We start from the raw sequence: 20,529 nt of genomic DNA, 5'->3' as shown, positions 1-20,529 counted from the left end.
CTATGCAATCCCTAATTTAATCCTCAAATGCGCATGGCGCTCTCTCACTTCAGATCCCTGTCGTATTTCAAGGAAACAGTTTAGGACCACATATGGGGTATTTCCGTACTCGGGAGAAATTGCACTACAAATTTTGGGGGCTTTTTCTCCTTTTACCCCTTATGAAAAGGAAAAGTTGGGGGCTACACCAGCCTACACCAACAAAAAAAAAGTTTTTTACACTAACATGCTGGTGGTGCCCCATACTTTTTATTTTCACAAGCAGTAAAAGGAAAAAAAGACCCCCAAAATTGGTAACGCAATTTCTCCTGAGTACGGAAATAACCATATGTTGGCGTATAATGCTCTGTGGGCGCACAAGGCTCAGGAGTGAAAGTGCACCATGTACATTTGAGGTCTAAATTGGTGATTTGCACAGGGGTGGCTGATTTTACAGCGGTTCTGACATAAACGCAAAAACATAAATACCCACATGTGACCCCATTTTGGAAACTACACCCCTCACGGAATGTAACAAGGGGTATAGTGAGCCTTAACACCCCACAGGTGTTTGACAGATTTTCATTAAATTTGGATGGGAAAATGAAAAAAAAAAGTTTTCACTAAAATGCTGGTGTTACCGTAAAGTTTTCATTTTCACAAGGGAAAATAGGAAAAAAGCCCCCCAAAATGTGTAACCCCATTTCTTCTGAGTAAGAACATACCCCATATGTGGATGTAAAGTGCTCTGCTAGCGCACTACAATGCTCAGAAGAGAAGGAGCGACATTGGGATTTTGAAGAGAAAATTTGTCCGGAATTGAAGGCCACGTGTGTTTACAAAGCCCCCATAGTGCCAGAACAATGGACCCCCCACATGTGACCCCATTTTGGAAACTACACCCCTCATGTAATGTATTAAGGGGTGCAGTGAGCATTTACGCCCCACAGGTGTCTGACAGATTTTTGGAACAGTGGTCCGTGAAAATGAAAAATTTTATTTTTCATTTGCACAGCCCACTGTTCCAAGATCTTTTTCTCCTATTAGCACTTGTAAAAATTTAAAAACATGGTCTACAAGAACATGCGAGTGTAAAAAATTTTTATTTTGAATTTTCTCCTTCACTTTGCTGCTATTCCTGTGAAACACCTAAAGGGTTAACAAACTTACTGAATGTCATTTTGGATACTTTGAGGGGAGCAGTTTTTATAATGGGGTCATTTGTGGGGTATTTCTAATTTGAAGGGTCTTCAAATCCACTTCAAAACTGAACTGGTCCCTGAAAAATTCCAATTTAGAAAATTTTGTGAAAAATTGGAAAATTGCTGCTGAATTTTGAAGCCCTCTGATGTCTTCCAAAAGTAAAAACATGTCAACTTTATGATACAAACATAAAGTAGACATATTGTATTTGTGAATCAATATATAATTTATTTAGAATGTCTATTTTCCTTGCAAGCAGAGAGCTTCAAAGTTAGAAAAATGCAAAATTTTCAAATTTCACATAAAATTTTTGAATTTTTCACCAAGAAATTATGCAAGTATCGCCGGAAATTTACCACTACCATAAAGTAGAATATGTCACGAAAAAAACAATCTCTGAATCAAATTTATAAGTAAAAGCGTCCCAGAGTTATTAATGCTTAAAGTGACAGTGGTCAGATTTGCAAAAAATGCTCCTTAGGGTCATAATGGGCTCCGTCCCCAAGGGGTTAAAGGGGAAAACTTTTTTTTTAAAATCAACTGGTGCGAGAAAGTTAAACAGATTTGTGAATGACTTCTATTAAAAAATCTTAATCCTTCCAGTACTTATTAGCTGCTGAATACTACAGAGGAAATTCTTTTCTTTTTGGAACACAGTGCAAAATTGAAAGAGTTTTATGATTTTTTTAAAGTTAAGGAGGAAAAAACGAAAATGCAAAAACGGAAAAACCTGGGTTCTTAAGGGGTTAAGTGCTCTGGTGTTTGACAACTTATCTCCTATACAAAGTTTGTGATCGGAGGAGGTTCGACAGCTGGGACTCACTGTTAATGGCAGACATCAGCGATCATCCTGATCAATAAACCTTTAGATGCCGTGATCAATACCAATCACAGCATCTATATGGAAAATGTTTTGGAGCTCATTGAACCCCCCACAGTGCGATCACTGGGGTCTGATTGTTGTATATGTGTGATGTGTTGGCAGCGGTGGGTGTAAGTATGATATGTGTATATTCATAATTCGTGTTTATATATGAAATCTATATATGTTTGGTGTGTATGTATGTAATGTATGATTGGGGTCCAGTGGTGGGTGTATGTGTATGCATAATGTGTGTATGTATGTAATGCATGATGTGGCGGGGCAGCGGTGCGTGTATGTATGATGTGTGTATATCTATAATTTGTGTGTTTTTGTGAGGTGTGTATGCATGTAATGTATGATGTGGGGGAGCAGCGGCAGGTGTATGTATAATATGTGTATGCATGATGTGCGTGTGTGATTGTATGATGTGTGAAAAGTTTTATTATCAGATATTAGTCTTATCAATGCGTCTACATCTTTTTTAAATTTTTGTAGTTTAGGACAATACCAGAAAATATGACCAATAGATCCGTATATTCCGCATCCTCTCCAGCATAAGGGTGAAGTACTTTATTATTTCTGGATTTATAATATCCTTTTCACTGTTTCTTAATTCTTGTTTATTGTTATTTTTCTTTGTTACTTATTGTAGTTGCTATAATTGTGTTTAAAACCTGGAAAACCCAATAAAAACACTTTGAATATATTGTATGATGTGTGTACTGTATATATATATATATGTATATATATATACTGTATATATATATGTATATATATATATATACTGTATGTATGATGTGTGTATATGTATGATGTCTGTTTGTGATGTGTGTATATATGTAATGTATGATGTGGGGGGCAGTGGCGGGTGTATGTATATGTGTATGCATGATGTGTGTATATATGATGTGTGTTTATATGCATGATGTGTGATGTGTGTATACTTTCAGGTGCTCCAGTGGGCTGGAAAAGGTGGATACAGTCCTAGGAGAGTCTCCTAGGACTATATCCACCTTTTCCAGCTCACCAGAGCACCTGAAAGCTGAACTAATTTATGCAGGCTAAAGTCAGCAACCGCCGAGCCGTGAGGCTTGTGCAGAATCGAAGGACTGTAACTTCACTCATCTGTAGATGTGTTTAAGCTGTATGTGCCATGTTTCCCCCAAAATAAGACAGTGTCTTATATAAGGCTGGGTTCACATCACGTTTTTCCCCATACGGGAGCGCATACGGCAGGGGAGAGCTAAAAACTTGCGCTCCCGTATCCTGCTGTATGCGGTCCCGTATGTAATTAATTTCAATGAGCCAACCACAGTTAACCGGTCGGCTCATTTTTCCCCGTATGCCCTTTTCTACCGGACCTAAAACCGTGGTTGACTACGGTTTTACGTACGGCAAAAAAACGCATACGGGGAAAAATGAGCCGACCGGTTCACTCCGTTCGGCTCATTGAAATGAACTACATACAGGACCGCATACAGCAGGATACGGGAGCGCAAGTTTTTAGCTCTCCCCTGCCGTATGCGCTCCCATATGGGGAAAAACGTGATGTGAACCCAGCCTAAATTTTTGCTTATTTTCATGGGATGTCTTATTTTTCCATGAAGAAGAATCCACAGTGTACAGTGGATTATTTAGTCCCCCCCCCCTCCCCCTCAGCTTCATCCCTGTGCCAGTGGATTGAATCCACTGGCACAGAACAGGGGTGAGGGTGGGGGGAGTCTAGAGAATCCAGTGGGGCTCATGGCACCCCCCCCCCCCACCTCACATTCCCCCCAAGGCACCCCTGTGTGTCTGTGCCTCACATTGCCCACGTGACTCACTGTTGCAGAGTGAGGAACAGGTGGCGGCTACCGTAGTCCTGGTGTGACGGCATCACTCGTCATTCAGAGAGCCGTCCGCCGCAGCTCACTGGTTGAAAGTGACCACCACTAAGGTACAGAGAGGTCCGACGTTGATTTTTTATTTTATGTGTGTGTGTGTGTGTGTTGGGGGGGGGGGGTTCTTATATTCGGGGAGGCCTTATATTTAGCCAGAATGCAAAAGGAACAATAGGTCTTATTTTCGGGGAAAGACTGTATGACATGTATGGTGTGTGTGTGTATGTATGATGTGTGTGTATGTATGACAGATGTGTGTAAGACAGACGGATGTTTGTAGGTTGCTTGTATGATGTTTGTGTATGTATGATGTATGTGTGATGTTTGTATGTATGATGTGTGATAGATGTCTCTACCTAAAATGCACTGCTGCTACTACTACTACCTACCTAATGTGGGCTGCTACTGCCTAAAGGGAGCTGCTACTACCTAAAGGGGGCTTCTACTACAACTACTACCTGGGGGGGGGGGGGCTGCTGCTGCTGCTGCTACTGTTACTATGAGCTAAATGGGGGCTGCTACTATTATATGTGGGAGGCCTTCTACTACTATATATGGGGGCTGCAACCATATACTGGGGACTTCAACCTAATAAAGAGGGGCTACCATCTACAATGGGACCTATCTACACGGAGTAACCCCTACTTATGGGAAGCTGCTACTGCCTACGGGGAATAAATACCATGGGGACCTACCTACAGACACTTACCTATTTGGGCACCTCGGTAATGGGGGAAACCATGTGAAAGGATCTACTTAGTGGGGGTGCCTACCTACTCTTTCCCCAATCTGCTTATCTACTTACTCTACTGTGTGAGACATCAAGGGGTTATTATTATTTAATGAAACGCTATAGGTGCTTGAAGAGTACGAATCCTAAAATGTTTGTCTGGCAGGTTCTGTGGAGACAAATGTGGATGGAAGAATTGACATGACGGTCTGGGCCGGATGGAGAAGAAAAACAAATGTGATTGACTCCAATTAGAGAAGACGTCACCTGATGTAACTGTATGTAATCACTGTATATGGTCTGTAGAGTCTGTGTAGAGCCAAGGCCACTACTATATGGTCACTGTATGGGGGATATTAGTCTGTGTACAGTGGTTTTATTCAGTATCAATATGGTAATATTTTCCCATCATATGGTGGTAATGGAAATGGTCATATTGTGGCGGTATTATTTGTCCCTTGTATAGTGGTGTTATTGGTGATACTTGTCTGTATATAGTAGTTTTATTGGTGATTCTGATCTGTGTACAATGGTTATATTTAGTATCAGTATGGTAGTATTATCTCGACTATATGGTGGTAATGATAGTGGTGAAGGTGTGGTGCAATTATTTGTCCCTTGTATGGTGATAATGGTCTCTGTAATGTGATTTTATTTAGTATCAGTATGGTAATATTATCCCATCATTATATGGTGGTAATGGCAGTGGTCATAGTGTTGCGGTATTATCTGTCCCTTGTATAGTGATGTAATTGGTGATACTGGTCTGTGTACAGTGGTGTTAATGGTGATACTGGTCTGCGTATAGTGGTTTTATTCAGTATTAGCATGGCAGTATTATCCCGTCACTATCTGATCCACTATACTCCAGGCCAGAAAAAATGATCCCCTAACCAAAGAATATGGGATAGTTGTTAAAACTGGGGGGGGGGGGGGGGGGGGTGGTAATGATCCCGTACGGTGAATGGCGTAAACGTAAAAAAAAAAAAAAATGCTTCCTTTTTGTCACATGTTGTAAAAATTTTTTTTTATAAAAAGTGATCTAAAAGTTTAATATATGCAAATGCGGTATCAATAAAAATACAGATGACGGCACAAAAAAGGAGCTCTCATACCTCCCCATATACGGAAAAATGAAAAAGTTATAGGTGGTCAAAATAGGGTAAATTTATATTACTGATTTTGTACAAAAAGTTTGAGATTTTTTTAAGCGGTACAAGAATAGAAAAGTATCTGGCCATGGGAATAATTTTAATTGTATTGACCCACAGAATAAAGAACACGTTATTTTTACTGAAAAATGTACTGTGGGAAAACGAAACCCTCCAAAGTGTGCAAAATGTGATTTTCATAAAAATTTTCTCCCTAAAAAAATAATTCTTTGGGTTTACATACATTTTTTGGTAAAATGAGAGGTTTCATTACAAAGTCCAATTGGTCACGCAAAAAACAAGCCCTAATATGGGTCTGTAGATGGAAATATAAAAGAGTTATGGAGTCTTAGAAGGCGCGGACAAAAAAACGAAAATGCAAAAATAAAATTGGCCTGGTCCTTAAGGTGAAAATGGGCTTGGTCCTTAAAAGGGGTTAAGGACAAAGCCAATTTTATTTTTGCAGTTTAGTTTTTTCCTCCTAGCCTTTTAATCATTTTTTTATATTTATCTATTCACAGACCCATATGAGTGCTTGTTTTTTTGCGTGACGAATTGTACTTACGTCTCTTTCCCTTGTGTTCGTGGCTCTTTATTTGATTGAGCCTGGCTGATCCAGGCTCAACCAAATGAGTACAGATCACACAGATCAATGGAGTTCTATGGAACCCAATGACTCCTCCTTAAAGTCCCCTAAGTGGACAAATAAAGCGTAAAAAAAAAGTTTAATAAAAGTAAAAAAAAAACACACAGTCCAGGGGCAGTCCAGGATTTTTTTTTATTTGACTATGCTACAGGGGCTATAAAGTTAGTTTACTTCATAATATAGTGTCTGTACCTGTGTGTGACGGTGGTCTCGCAATTCTTATGTGATTTTCGATTTTCCAATATTCATTTTTACCAAAATACAAAATAAAGTCACCCAGGTCTCTGGATTTCACAGGTTGCAGTGTGTCGAGGCATGACCTCACTAGTCAGTTGTGCAAAGGGAGCTTGTCCTGCTTCAATGGGTGGAGCGACCGCTGGGTGAGAAAGAGATCATTTTGCTACAGATGTTGGCACCCTGGTTAGAAAACAATGGTCTTTTGAATGGATACAGCTCATTTGTGCTGCAATGGGTGGGGTGGCTTATGTGTGGGAGGGAGGAATGTAACTTCACACTTACAAACATGGAACTATGGGATGTGTAGTTTAAGAGACCGAACGCCAACAGGTAATGCCCAGTTCACGAAAAGATAGCCTTGCATGTATGTACTAAAATCACCTTATGGTGGATAACCCCTTTAACTCATTCCATATTAAAAGTTTAATCACCCCCCTTTTCCAAAGTTCCATATAAAAAATATGAAACATAATAAAAATAAACATGTGGTATCACTGTGTGCACAAATGTCTGAACTATACTATAAAAATATAATGTTAATTAAACCACACGGTCAATGGCGTATACTTTAAAAAATTGTGTATTTATGGTCACTTTGTATACCCTAAAAAAATTATAAAAAGCGATCAAAAAGTCCCATCAAAACAAAAATGGTACCAATATAAACTACAGACCACAACGCAAAAAATTAGCCAATTACCAGTTTTCCATAGACATGCAGTGGGGATCAAAAGTTTGGGCACCCCAGGTAAAAATGTGTATTAATGTGCATAAAGAAGCCAAGGAAATATGGAAAAAATTCCAAAAGGCATCAAATTACAGATTAGACATTCTTATAATACGTCAACAAAAGTTAGATTTTATTTCCATCATTTACACTTTCAAAATAACAGAAAACCAAACAAATGGTGTCTGCAAAAGTTTGGGCACCCTGCAGAATTTATAGCATGCACTGCCCCTTTTGCAAAGCTGAGACCTGCCATTGTCATGGATTGTTCTCAATCATCATCTGGGAAGACCAGGTGATGTCAATCTCAAAGGTTTTAAATGTCCAGACTCATCTGACCTTGCCCCAACAATTAGCACCATGAGTTCTTCTAAGCAGTTGTCTAGAAATCTGAAACTGAAAATAGTTGATGCTCACAAAGCTGGAGAAGGCTACAAGAAGAGAGCAAAATGTTTTCAGATGTCAATATCCTCTGTTCGGAATGTAATTAAGAAATGGCAGTCATCAGGAACAGTGGAAGTTAAAGCAAGATCTGGAAGACCAAGAAAAATATCAGACAGACCAGCTCGCAGGATTGTGAGAAAAACAATTCAAAACCCACATTTAACTGCACAATCCCTCCAGAAAGATCTGGCAGACACTGGAGTTGTGGTACACTATTCCACAATAAAGAGATACTTGTACAAATATGGTCTTCATGGAAAAGTCATCAGAAGAAAACCTCTTCTATGTTCTTACCACAAAAATCTGCATTTTAACTTTGCAAATGAACATATAGACAAGCCTGATGCATTTTGGAGACAAGTTCTGTGGACCGATGAGGTTAAAATTGAACTTTTTGGCCAGAATGAGCAAAGGTACGTTTGGAGAAGAAGGGGTAGAGAATTTAATGAAAATAACCTATGTCCAACTGTTAAGCATGGGGGTGGATCAATCATGCTTTGGGGTTGCATTGCAGCCAGTGGCACAGGAAACATCTTACGAGTAGAAAGAAAAATGGATTTAATAACATTTCAGCTAATTTTGAATTCTAACTTGATGCCATCTGTGAAAAAGCTGAAGTTAAAGAGAGGATGGCTTCTACAAATGGATAATGATCCTAAACACACCTCGAAATCCATGGGGGATTACATCAAGAGGCGTAAACTGAAGGTTTTGCCATGGCATTCACAATCTCCTGACCTCAACATAATTTTAAATCTATAGACCTTAAAAGAGCAGTGCGTGACAGACTGCCCAGAAATCTCAAAGAACTGGAAGACTTTTGTAAGGAAGAATGGGCAAAGATACCTCAAACAAGAATTGAAAGACTCTTGGCTGGCTACAAAAAGCATTTACAAGCTGTGATACTTGCAGTGCATGCTATAAATTCTGCAGGGTGCCCAAACTTTTGCAGACGCCATTTTTTTGTTTTCTGTTATTTTGAAAGTGTAAATGATGGAAATAAAATCTAACTTTTGTTAACATATTATAAGAATATCTCATCTGTAATTTGATACCTTTTGGAGATTTTTCCATCTTTCCTTGGCTTCTTTATGCACATTAATACACATTTTTACCTGGGGTGCCCAAACTTTTGATCCCCACTGTATGTTGAGGGACCACTGTATTTTTAAAGTTGTAATATTTTGACCACCTACAACTTTCTCAATTTTTCCGTATACGTAGCTGTATGAGGTCTTGTTTTTTGTGCATTGATCTTTAGCTTTTTGGTACCCCTTTTGCGTATAGGGGACTTTTTAATTGTTTTTAGAAAAAAAAATTGGGAATGTGATATGACCGAAAAGCAGCAATTTTGTACTTTTTTTTAATTTTTAATGTTTACGGCCTTCACCATATGGGATCATTAATATTATGTTTTGATAGTTCAGACTTTTTTTTCTGCTCAGTCTCAGTCAGATTCACAGACTGGGAAGAGGCGTTTCCTAGCAGGCGTGACATCATCTGAAGCCATACAGGGGAGAACTTCCTCCCTACACACAGCTCAGAGCAGTTCAGTGTGAGATGAGCTTTGATTGGCTAAGGCTGCACACACTCCCCTCAGCATTTTCTGATTTTGGACTTCTGCCATGCCGGCAGGAGTTTAAAGTCTGTGCAAAAGATGAGGGAAAATGTGCTCTGGACAAGTAGGAAGACACATACACCCTGTCCCAAATTATTATGCAAATTCTATTTAAGTTTTACAAAGATTAAATCTTTTGTTTTTTAGTTTAATTCATGATGGAATTGTGTCTCAGGGCTCTTTTGATCACTGAAAACAATCTCGGTCACCTGTGATAATTAGATTACTAGGTGAGCCCAATTTAAGGAAAAACTACGAAAGGTGTGTGTTCCACATTATTAAGCAGAGCACCATTTTCAAGCACTATGGGGAAGAAAAAGGATCTCTCTGGTGCCGAAAAGAGAGAAATAGCTCAGTGCCTTGGACGAGGTATGAAAACATAAGATATTTCACAAAAACTTAAAGGGGTACTCCGGTGGCCAATGTGTTTTTTCAATTTCTACTTACCCTTGCAGGTGAGTTTTCTTGTTATCTCTGGTCTCATGCTTGCTCTTTGTTTGTATTTCTCTTCCTTTCTTTGCACAAGTGTGTCCATGTAGTTTAGCATCTATTTCCGTTTTGCCTTTGTTTTAGAAACTACAGCTCCAACATGCCTTGTAGTCTGTCTCCTCTTTCAGTGCCTTGCCCAACTTGTTTTGCGTTGCCGCCCAGCCCTGTTTGTGGCCGGACTTTTCCCCCCCCCCCTTCTAGCATGCCCTTTTCTCGCCCTGCTTATTAGTATACTTTGCGCACTGTCAGCTTTTCACCCCGCAGTCCCCACATCAGGGAATGAATGAATTGTCAGCCACAGCACGCTGATCATATGTGACCTGTGGGCGCTGCTCTGCTTCTACCCCCCCCCCTCCCAAGAAGCAATGTCCCCCGCAGCAATAGTGTTTTGCTTTTAAGCGATACCAGTGTGTTACCCTGTATACAATCAGCCAGAAATAGTGGTGACTATTCTCTTAACTCAGATGTCATAAGCACTAGGTACACCTGGTATCAGTTTTAATCTTTATTTTTGGGACATTTTATGTGCATTTAATAAAAGTAATTTTTTAAGGGGTAAGCAATAGGGGTTTTTCACCCCGGGCTCAGGCCCTGGGGTTTAGTGTTTCATTGACTGCAAGGTTTGAAGCGGACAGCCGTTTCCCCTGATTCCTCCCGCTGGCGCACGGTCCCCATGGCGGGGATGGAGTTACATGTCAGCCGCAGAACTGATACGGGGTATTCAGTACACTGTGAGTCGGGCGCGTGAATGAATATTCATTACGGGTGTGTGGAAAAGGGGTGAAACCATTGCAGGAGAAAAAAAAACAGCAACTCCTGCAGCACTGATGTCTTGTCCACAACAGTGAACAAAAATGACCGCAGGTGTGGATGACAATCAAAAGCAACCAGAAAAACTACTGAACTTCCGTCACAGAAAAGAGGTCAGTAAAAAACAGACATGCTGTGGATAGATGTATAACGTGAATTACAAAAGTTCTCAGTTTGCTACAAACATGCTAGATAACCATAAAGTTGGGGTACCAAAGTACTCTTTAAGCGTGATCATCACACTATTAGGAGATTTGTGACTGAGTCAGAGCACAGACGGGTTTGGGCAGGTAAAGGCACATTGAGGAAAATTTCTGCCAGATCCATGCATCGGATCAAGAGATCAGCTGCTAAAATACCATTACATAGCGGCAAACAGATATTTGAAGCTGCTGGTTCCTCTGGTGTCCCACGGACATCAAGGTGTAGAGTCCTCCAGAGTCTTGCAACTGTGCATAAACCTCCTATTCGGCCACCTCTAACCAATGCTCACAAGCAGAAATGGCTGCATTGGGCAGAAAAATACATGTGCTGTGCAACCCTGGCTGGTCCAGATGGATGGAGTAGTGGATGGCTGGTGGACGGCCACCCTGTTCCAACAAGGCTGCAACGTCAGCAAGGCGGTGGTGGAGTCATGTTTTAAGCCGGCATCATGGGAAAAGAGCTGGTCGGCCCCTTTAGGGTCCCCGAAGGTGTTAAGATGACCTCTGCAGAGTATTTGGAGTTTCACTTTCTTGGAGATCACTTTCTTCCCTGGTACAGAAGGAAAAACTATGCTTTCCATAATAAAATCATCTTTATGCATGACAATGCACCATCTGATGCTGCAAAGAATACCTCTGCATCGATGGCTACTGTGGGGATAAAAGGAGAGAAAGTCATGGTGTGTCCTCCATCCTCCCCTGACCTCAATCCTATTGAGAACCTTTGGGGCATCCTCAAGCAAAAGATCTATAAGAGTGGGAGGCAGTTTACATCCAAACAGCAGCTCTGGGAGGCTATTCTGACATCTTGCAAACAAATTCAAGCAGAAACTGTCCAAAAACTCACAAGTTCAATGGATGCAGGTGTTGTGAAGCTGCTATCAAATAAGGGGTCCTATGTTAAAATGTAACGTGACCTGTTCAAATGTTTAAAAAGTTAAAATTTTGTTAAAAGTTTGATTGACTTCCGGTTCCGGCGCGGGCATGTGAGGAGCAGGGAGACAAAGCTCCCCACACCTAGGGCCCCATACCCGCACCGAAGACCAGCTGCCACCACTCAGCCTCCACGACTCCACCAGAGATCCGACAGCAGCACAGCAGGTCTGCGTTGCGCCCCTTTGCAGCACTGCTTCTGCGCTCCTCCACACAGAGGCCGCCATCTTCCCTGGCAGGTGGCAGCGGGCCGGTGATCCCTGTACACTGTGGGACATTCCTCCTGGCACTGCTCTTCTCACCGGGAGGCTGCACACTGGGTCCGCAGGTGTTGAGTCACCCAGGTATCTGGCCAGGAAGACTGTACTCGGCGGCCCCACGTTGCATAAGGGGCTGCCACCATTTTCTCTGCCTACACTACAACAAGAGAAACAGTGAGGGGATACTACGCCTCCAGTACCCCTCACCTTACAAGTCTCTCCATCCCCCTGCTGCACATAGCCCAGCTGTAGAGTGCAGTCGGCTATGGAAGTATCTTGGAGCCAACCGCTATTCATGCCTGAGGAGGGGTCTTCATCTACGCTCCATCAGTTTCCATGGCAAGCAGTCGCTGCAACGGCGGACATATCGCTATCCGCACCCTTGGACCTTGCAGACGCTAGAGAATACCATACATTCTACACTGACACGTATCCAGTAAGAACTGGGGACTCATGCTGTTAGACTGGATGAGGCAGAAAACCAAATTATTGCTTTGGAGGATGAGAACAATGGCATTGCTACTAGACTGAGACAGTCAGAAAGTGACTTGTGTCACGTTAGTGAAAAATTGGAGGACTTAGAGAACTGTTCCCATCTCAATAACCTTTGCTTGGTGGGGGTTAGTGAATCCCTCCCTCCATCTGATCTCCAAGATTTCTGTGAGAGCGACCTGCCCAATGCATTGGGTCTTCAGCATAAATGTCGGGTGGAAAGAGTACATCGACTGGGGAGAGCGCCTGCAGCTGACTCTCGCTCCCGCCCTGGCTCTGCGGACTGACCAAGACAAGTTATCTTCAAGTTGCTTGACTATAATGACAAGGTGGAGCTTCTCAAGGCCTTTCTACGTCGCACTTCCCTGCCTACTTTATGCAACAGAAAAATACTGCTCGGAAGATTTCTCAGCTGAACTTGCCAAGCGGAGGAGAGCTTAAGGGAAAGTCTGCATGGAACTTTACAAAGCGAAGAAATTCTTCCAACTGCAATACCTGGCAACTCTGAAAGTTTTCCGGTTGGATGGGACCTTCACCTCTTATCAATCACCGTCTGCTGCGGATGCGGCTCTTCGAGATCTTCTGACGGAACCAGGTCGTCCTCCTTGCCCCCGTTCCCCTCATCGTCGCTCTCTATGACTTAGGGGACGGAGTGACACCTCCTCCATGCTCTCCAGGTGCAGAGATAGTCATCCGGGCTCTGCTGAATACACTAGGAAATGGAGAAAGTCAGTGGGGAGGCGCAGCAGATGCAGGAGCAGCAGATCCACCTCCACTGAGTATTATGTCGTGACTGTTGTGTTCATTTTTAGCAACTGGGGGAGGTCAGGAATTAACTGTTCTCAACGGCTTAGTCTTGCTTATTGTTACCCCGGGGGTGGTTTTGGTTTATCTGACCGTGCTGGAATGCTGTCCTTTGGGGATTTGATACTCTGCCACACTTTTCCTATCTCTAAGCATTAGATGCCGGGGGAGACATATCTCTAGAAAAGTTTGATGTATTAATCTCCGTTTTCTCCAGGTGAGAGAGTACTTCTGTCTGGTCACGCATACTTTTCTGTCCTGTCCGGGAGGGCTGTTTATCCTAGACTAATAGCGGATTGGGATGCCACAGTACAGCTGTATTAAAGGGGGGGACTGGGGTGGGGGATTCGATCTCCACATGTGCCCAAAAAAGTGAGGTCTATTACACAATTGGTGGTTGTCCGGCCTCCATACTGGGCACCACTTTGTGTTTTCGTTTATCTTTATGGTTTTGGGTTATTAGTTTATTTTATGTTTTACTGGATCATCCTCTCCTCCAGCGTTTTCCACCCTCCCTTTTTAACATACCCAGTCCTACTTTTCCTACTATACTTTGGACTTACCTCTGCCTCTCCCTCACTCCCCTTTTTCCCTCTGGCGGCTGTCATGAATTATGTGTAGAATAATTTCTTGGAACGTAAAGGGGCTGAGGTCTCCTCATAAGAGGATAAAACTTCTGCACTTTCTGAAACGTTTGCATCCTGATGTGGTTCTCCTTCAAGAGACCAATCTTGAGGAGGCAAATTTTTCGAGAATGCAGAATCTCTAGGTGGGTAAGGTCTTGGGCTCACTGGCAGTAAAGGGCAAAGCTGGAGTATTGACTCTGTTTCATAAATCGCCTACTCTCTCATGAGAGAGATGTGAAAGGCTGTCTGTCTGAGGTGCAGCTGGATCATAATGGTGACACTTATAGTATTTATAATGTATATGCCCCTAATGGTGATAATAATTCCTTTTTTACTTCCCTAGCAGATACTGTTCAATGAACGGCCGGTCCGTTCACAATCCTGGGGCGGGGACCTAAACTCAGTGGTAGATCCATTTATCAATTGCAAAAGTTCTTCTCTGCAACCACTATCTGCGCGCCACAGCGACAAAGTACTCCCTCCTTTTCTAACACTGACTCGGTTGACCTGCACCCGGACAGCCATGATTACACACACTTCTCACATGCACATGGCTCATGGTCCCGCATTGACTCATGGTCAGTCCATGTTGCGGATAGTGGACATCCATGACATTGTCATTTCGGATCACTCGCTAGTTGTCTTGGAGCTCCTGCCATCCTCCCACCAAGGGCTCTGACTTCCTATGGCACTTTCCATGCTACCTTACTAAGGACGAGTCCTTCCTGGGCCTTTTGAGGGAATGGTGGCTGGAATTTGAGATGGACAATGCAGCACATAGGGATAATCCTACACTCTACTGGGAGACAGTGAAAGTAGTCATTAGGGGGAAGATACTGGCGTAAAGTAACAAACTTAAGTGTAAGACTCTGGAGGGTCATACAAAGGCTAGTGTAACGCTGTCAGAGGCTTACTCAAATTTTGTCACCTCTCCTACCCCTGCCCATAAGAGAAAATGGCAGGAAGTGAGGACTACAAAATAAATGCCTCTAAAAGTGTACTACTGCCCTGGTAGTGACACCTACATGGGAGATACTGGGAGGGAGCGATATGGGAGTAGAGGTGACTACCTCATTTATCACTTATCTGGGTATTCGTATTGGACGAACGCCTGACACGCTGTACTTCCTGAATTATGTCCCTCTTTTTAAGTGGATTTTCTCAGAACTGAAGCAGTGGGAAAACTCGGTGCAGTCAAATGCTGCTTTCTTTTCTGGGGCATTGCCACCTAATTAAAATGATAAGTTTCCCACGTTTATTATACCCCCTTCAAACTCTCCCGCTTCTACTAAAACATGATGATGTCTGTCGCCTCAATTCAGCTTTCACCCGTTTCCTGTGGCAAGGCAAGCGTCCCAGAATTGCATTGCAAAAACTCATGCTGGGCAAAATGGAGGGGGTAGTAAATTTTCCGAATGTCAGGGGATATAATATAGCTTGTCTATTCCGTCACGTGATGGACTGGCTTCATGGCTCGGCCTTCTACTTAAATCTGAGGGTCGAAGGGGCCCTGGCAGCGCCGTAGCCCCTCCCAGCGCTACTGCACACTTCTTACGTTAAACTGCCTGCCACAATCAAGGGGTCAACGCTGCTCAGGGACACCATCACGAAGAGATTTTTCAAGAAATGGCATTCATTTATTGTATCTCACTTTGACTCTCAAGGGATAGCCGATATTGTTCCTCCCTTTTGGCATACCACCTGGTATAATATCGAAGTGCTTAAGGGTACTTTTGGTGATTTGCGTTTACCAGATGCATAAGTTCACTTTCAACCTATATCTTTCTTGCTGCTCTGGTGTGCAATCCCTTGGGAGTCGGGACTTAGTTTGGGGGTGGAGAGAGGAGGGGGAGGAGGCAGAGGAATTTTGCTAAATTGGTTAACAGGGTGGGATCCCTGGGCAGTTTAGCTTTCATTTTAGTTCTGGTCGCTAGTTTCTGCACCGCAGGGTTTGTTGGAGTCGGGCGACCCCCCTTGCTGTCTATGCTCCTTGTTGTATCTTGTTTTCTTTGATTTGCTGCTTTGCTGCCAGGACAATATCATTGTATTATTCCATCAGCATCTATCGGCCCTTGTAACGCAACATCTTTTATTGCCGTGCTAATGTGATGCTTTGTTTTCTAATTCTTTTGAATTGAAAATTGTTTAGTAAAAATATATTTGAAAAAAAAAAGTTTGATTGAAATAGCTTTTGATTTAAGTAAATAAACTGCAAACACAACAAATGACAATTTTCAGTTCTTTACAACCTATAAAGTGTTTTGAAACTTACAGTGCGTAATAATTTGGAACAATGCATTGTAAGTTTTTCATGTTTAAAAAAAAAATCCTGTTATCATTAGGAGGTTTGTTCAATAACATTTTAATTGTACTCTTAATAGTTGATAACATGAGAATTATGCCGACTGTTATTTACATCAATTATTTAGGAAAATGAAAAAAAAATATTTTGCATAATAATTTGGAACAGGGTGTAGTGGCAGCTTTTTTTAAACATAAAAAACTTATTTTTTTTTAAAACAAAGTACATTAGAAAGATTTTATATTTACCATAAGGAGTGCAATAGCAAAAATTTGTTTTAATGAGTGCCCATTTAATGGGTTAAAATATTGTCCTCATAACATTATAGTGTTCAGGAGCGAGTCATGTGAAGAGTTTGCTTGTTCAATGAAATTAGAAGCAAAAAATAAATAACTGGAGGTGAAGGATTTTTTCTTCTGAGGTAGTGACACATCATCAAATGGAATCTGTCAGGGCATGATACATCCGTCAAAGAGGGGCTTTGAGCTGGGGCCAAGCAAAAAGGCGTACTAGGCTGTGGTACTAGAGCAGCTCGGCTCTGCCTCCTTGACACTTGGTTGAAAAATAAAGGTACAGTTTGTTTTGCTACCCTAACAACCCTGGTGTCTGCAGCTAATAGCAGTAAATACAGCTGACAGATTCCCTTTAGAGGGAAACTGACAGCAGGGTCACCTGCACTAACCAGAATTTACAGGTAGGTAGATCGGGTGACTCTGTATCTAACGCTTACAACCAGGTGTAAATCGGGGCAGTGGTTCAGGAGATATTCGTCTGGTTGCTATTATGGGAACTTTTTCTTATGTGCAAAGAAGGCGGGCTGCTGCTATGAACAGCGCTTTTTTCTGCCAACATCATTGATAACTCCACCTTATATCATAAATATTGACCTGCTCTTTCTCAGCTCTTTCTCAGGGAAGAGTTATCGGCAGAAAGGGGTAGGGGTTATTGGCCTCAGCGGATGGGAGAAAGCATTTGACTGCACCGATTTTTGCCCATTAAGAAGCATTATAAACAGAGTTAACTGCACCATCTATGTGTATATTCAGGCTTTTGCGGGACCCTGCTGTCAGTTTCCCTATAAATACAGTATCACTGTAAATTGTTTGCGGAACTAGAAAAAAAAATATTTAGCTTAATAACCTTCAGAATTATCATCTGGCAAGGTTGATGACATGAAGTACATTCCAAGTGTATGGACTTCCTGTTTATCACATTAGCAGAGATTTGATACATTGAATATGCTTAAATCAGGGGTCTCAAACTCAAATTATCTGGGTGCCACTGGAGGTAGTGGCTGGCGCGCCTCACATTTAATGCCCCCATCATGCACCCCTCACGTATAATGCCTCCATCATGCACCCCTTATCATCCACCAGCAACACCCCCCCCCCACTCCCCATACCCCCCTGTGGTAATAGCATGAGCTGACGGATGATGGGGTGCTACTGCTGGGGGGGGGGGGGCATTAGGTAGGCAACAGTTTCCCCACATTAGGAGGGTAGCAGTTTGCCCACATTAGGTAGCATAGTTTCCCCACATTAGGTAGCCTTATCACCTATTCCCCAGATTAGGTAGCCTTAGCATAGATTCCCCACATTAGGTAACCTTAGCATAGATTCCCCACATTAGGTAGCCTTAGCATAGTTTCCCCACATTAGGTAGCCTTAGCATAGATTCCCCACATTAGGTAGCCATAGCACAGTTTTCCCACATTAGGTAGCGCAGCACAGTTTCCCCACATTAGGTAGCCTTAGCACAGATTCCTCACATTGGGTAGCCTTAGCACAGATTCCCCACATTAACTAGCCTTAGCACAGAATCCCCCCATTAGGTAGCCTTAGCTTAGATTCCCCACATTAGGTAGTGGTAGCACAGGTTCCCTACCTGGACAGCGCTACTTACATCTGCCTGCGGGGACTTACTGGCGGAGGTGCGTGCTGTAAGTGACATCATCACACGTGCTGCGCAGGACGCCGGCGACACTGCGTGGCGCTTGCGATGAAGCCACTCACTGCGCGCACCTCCGCCAGGAAGTCTCCGCAGGCAGATGTAAGTAGCAGTCTAGTGTGCATCGGGTCCCATGTAGCAGTGTTTGCCGAAGTGTGTGAAGTCTTCTGGCATTTAGCCCTGCTTGTTCCGGGCGTTGGGTGATACAAATTCCAGATCCCTGGTGTCGGCCACAAAATTTCATTTCGGGGGCCGGGAGTTTGAGGCCCCTGGCTTGAATGATATACACTAAATATAACAATGCATAGCGACTGCAGGGCACAGAAGAACTCTATCTCAAATGTGTACTGCTTCATAATAATCTTACCAGTAAACTTGCAACAAATAATTGTAGCAATAAGGCTGCTTTCACACTATAAAAATACCTCCGTTATAAACGCCCGTTATAAAAACCCTGGAAATCAGCCATTAAACGCCCGTTAGAAAATCCCATTATAGTCTATGGGATTTTACCAATAGCCGTTTTTACCCGTTATCGCCCGTTATTAATAACGGCCGTTATTTTGTGACGGCGATAGTAACAGGAGAATTAGTGCATGCACTATTTCTTCCATTCATTGGCCCGTCACAAAATAACTGCCGTTATTAATAACGGGCGATAACGGGTTAAAACGGCTATTGGAAAAATCCCATAGGCTATAATTGGATTTTCTAACGGGCGTTTCATGGCCGATTTTCAGGGTTTTTATAATGGGCGTTTATAACGGAGGTATTTTTATAGTGTGAAAGCAGCCTAATTAGTTTGTGCAGCTGAGAGTCCTGCTTGGGGCCTATCTGAAAATGATGCCTGCATTTTAACCACTTACTCCCCTGTGAATGACAGCTAGTGCACATATGCTGCAGTGCAAAACTTCTGGGTGCCACTGACAGAATGAAGGAGAGAGAACAAGAAAAATGAGAAAAATCACTACTATGTAAATAAGGTTCACAGACAGTCTGCTAGATCTTGAGAACTCGGATAGAGAAAAGTAAGTCGTATCCTGTTGAAGTAGTATATAAAGGATTGCCTCCAGTTCCCAGGCATTCAGAACATGTTTCTTCCATTTAAAACATAGAGTTTATTAGGTATGCCTTAAAAAGTAAGTTCTATTTTTTTCTCAATTTTTTTGTTCTATTTTTAGACTTTTCATTGCATACCTGATAAACACTATGTTTTAATTGGAGGTAGAGAGAAACCTAGAAGCCTGCCCCAAGGTCCATACAGAGAATGAGGAGAATGAAGGCAAATTAATCCAAGCAGGAAAACCTGTCTGGGCACATGTTTGCAAAAGAAAAAAAAACTCAGAGGGGCCAATTTGATATTACAAATGCACCATAATTCTGATGCCTTACATAACTAGCGCCACATTTAATGAGTTTTAGACACTGATACTTCTCTTTTGTATCTACTAAGAGTGGATTTGAAATAATAACATCATATTAAGGGATTGTTTTTTTTGTAAAATTTATCATTTTTTAAGTATATACGGTACTAACAATTTTATAAATTACAGTGGTAATTAGTTTAAAGGGGACCTGTGGCCGTTTAATCCCTTCCTCTTACGGTTTCCTGATAAGCCTTCCCGAGATACAGTATGTGGGGTTTATAGATTGTCTGACATTTCAGGGAATCAGTCAGATGGGCATGAGCTTAATTTTAATAATGGGAGTGACTATAAAGCGATGAGTGAGTTTATAGTGAAGGAATGTGAATGTTTTACAGTGTCTGCCTAATACACCCCCCCTAACTCTATAATCCCACCTATCACCTGATATTCATTCCCATTATTTAAATTAAATTCACGCCCATCTGACTGACTCCCAGAATAGTCAGTCAAACTATAAACTCATATGCTTTTCAAGAGTAGTAAAATCTCTCTTTTTTTAGAGATGCCATAGATCCTCTTGTCACGATTCGGCTTACAGGTTGTGGATCCTCTGTGTCAGCGAGGGATTGGCGTGGACCGTGCTGGTGGACCGGTTCTAAGAGGCTACTGGTGTTCACCAGAGCCCGCCGCAAAGCGGGATGGTCTTGCTGCGGCAGTAGCAACCAGGTCGTATCCACTAGCAACGGCTCAACCTCGCTGACTGCTGAGAAGGCGTGGGACAGAAGGACTAGGCAGAGGCAAGGTCAGACGTAGCAG

General features: G+C 42.3%; 1 protein-coding gene across 1 annotated transcript in view; it reads left to right on the top strand.

Annotated features, from left to right (window-relative positions):
• Positions 1–19,293: 19,293 nt before the first annotated feature.
• LOC130357819 (multidrug and toxin extrusion protein 2-like) overlaps positions 19,294–20,529 on the top strand; it is a 92,409-nt gene continuing 91,173 nt past the window's right edge. Inside the window, exon 1 of the mRNA XM_056560548.1 lies at positions 19,294–19,374. The gene's annotated coding sequence lies outside the window, so the exon portion shown is untranslated. The remainder of the gene's footprint in view (positions 19,375–20,529) is intronic.

The sequence above is a fragment of the Hyla sarda genome, chromosome 2, assembly GCF_029499605.1.
Source record: "Hyla sarda isolate aHylSar1 chromosome 2, aHylSar1.hap1, whole genome shotgun sequence".
NCBI classification, from domain to species: Eukaryota; Metazoa; Chordata; class Amphibia; order Anura; family Hylidae; genus Hyla; species Hyla sarda.
The sequence above is the reverse complement of the archived record's forward strand: the minus strand, read 5'-3'. Positions and strand labels throughout refer to the sequence as shown.